Consider the following 2,240-nt stretch of genomic DNA (forward strand, 5'->3'; position numbering starts at 1 on the left):
GTCATTTGCCTCCGGATCTTAAACGAGTTCAACAGGTTAAAGAAAAAACTCAGTTGAGGAGTTGGCAAAAGGCAAGAGGGCTTTCACAGTGAGGAAACAGTATATGGAAACCAGAGAGGAGGGAAGAACCATGGAAATACATTTCAGCCACACTTTCCTAATGCCCACTTGGGAAATGCGGCCAAAGAATAGGGTGCCTGAAATGAAGTGAACAGATAGTATGATTTTAATTGCTATGTTCAATTTCTCAATGAGTCTACACTATTCACCCTGAAACATCTAAGCTCTGAACATTGAGCTCATTTTCACGTCACCTTGCTCAAATTTCTGAATAGGTTCATCCACTAAACCTCCTTACATTGATGAGAAAGGAGGGAGGTCAAGAACATCAATATGGGCACCTTCCTAGCCTGTAGGACCCAGGGAGACTTCATCACTAGTAGACTGAGAAAAATCAATGGGGTGTTTGTACCCAGGGAAAGTGCAAGCTTCCACCAGTCACCCTGCTGAGAAATTATGATCACAATAAAGGTGTTGCCTAACACCTTGTAAAGTTAGAAGGTTGACCTTTACCCACCAAGCCTTCCTTTAGGGATCACTCATTACCTAACTCAAATCTTTCTCCTTTTCCAGTGTGGGCTAAAGTGTCACCTATCCATGGACAGTGTTTCCTGAACTCTCGCCCACTGCCCCTTAGTCTGATAGCATTTCTCATCCCTTTGATCGTCCATGCATATCTCTTAAACCTCTGTAAGAGCACTTATTTCATCCTGCCTTAAGCCAAGGGATGTTGGATGTGTATCTGTATCTGTTAAGGAATTGTGAACTTCCTGGACGCTGGATTTGTACTTTCAAGACTCTGTTTCCCCCAACAGCACCTTCCACAGTGTAGTCAGTAGTTTCACAGTAAGTATTTATTTGCTCAACTGAAGAAGTGAAGATACGAATAAGAGGTCTTGATAGCCTGGAAGAGAAGTACAGTTGCATTTATGAAACATGATCCTAGAAATGATGGCAAGAGTTGGAAAGAATAAAGAATTTGGGAGAGGTCTAGTGTTCAGGTACAAGGAGATTAGAGGTCTGGAAAATAGGATCTTTGAGAAAAGGTCAGAGGAACTGGGATGGTTTAGCATGGCAGTGAGAAAATTTAGGGGAGTAATAAGAGGCTTAAGTTATATACATTAAATAGCTAAGCAGAGGAAGATTCCCAGCTGCTGCCTTCTGGCTCTGCTGAGGATAAAACCAAGAGGAACACAATATAGTTTGTCTGATTTTCTTTCACATATTACTTAACATCAGGGTCTTTTCTTTGTCCACAATGTTTTTGTGTAACTGTAGAAACAAAGTAAGCAATGAGACTCTACTGGCCTAATCTACTCTATTAGGATTTTATTAGGCTTGTATGTGAACATACAGACTGGTCAATGTCCGGGCCATTGTCCATGTGCCTGAAATTCCTTTAAACACTAGTGCGTGTTGATATCGCCCTTCAAGGCTCTCTCTGAGTGCCATTACCTGGCCTGTTTTATGTGCAGGGTCCCACCCAGTCTCTCAAGGATATGTGCTCTATGTGTAAATGTGTCTAATAAGGCCACGAGGAGACTGGGCCTGGGATGGAAGTACTCTGTCCTGATGATACTTCATGTTGGAGCTGATTTAGATGAGGAAAAGAGAAATCCAATGGAGTATCACACAATTATCCAGGATGTGATAAAAGAACCCTGAGAACTTTCTCTTCCTATCAGAATGAGAAGGAGAGTGGGGAAGCAGATGTGGTCACTCTTCCTTAGCTGTTCGGTCAGCCTACACTGGTACCCATAGAACTAGACGTTCCTGGAAAAATCACTTAGACCATAATGTGAAAGTTATTTTTCGCATGAGTATTAATTCTGTCTTAAGAAGTGAACTGCTGTTAAAACAGAGGGAGATCCAGGCTTATTTGTGTGGTTGCATGTTTGTGTGTGTGCGTGAACTGCATATTTATTTGTTGTGGTCGGAAGACAAAGCCTCATAGCTGCAAAAGAGACAGACTGACCCCAGAGCTAGCCAGTGCAGAAGGAAGTCATTTGCATACATACTTTTCCCTACCCTGGGGCAGATTTGCAGCTCATCACTAAGGAGCTGTAGTGCGGAGGATGAGGAGAGGGAGAGAGGATTATTTCTTTCACTTCCTCAGTAGGTTGACCTCACTTTTCCCTTGAATAAGTGAGTCTGTGGTGGTGCCAGCATTCATGCTTTTC

This window comes from Physeter macrocephalus, chromosome 5 (assembly GCF_002837175.3).
Source record: "Physeter macrocephalus isolate SW-GA chromosome 5, ASM283717v5, whole genome shotgun sequence".
NCBI lineage: Eukaryota > Metazoa > Chordata > Mammalia > Artiodactyla > Physeteridae > Physeter > Physeter macrocephalus.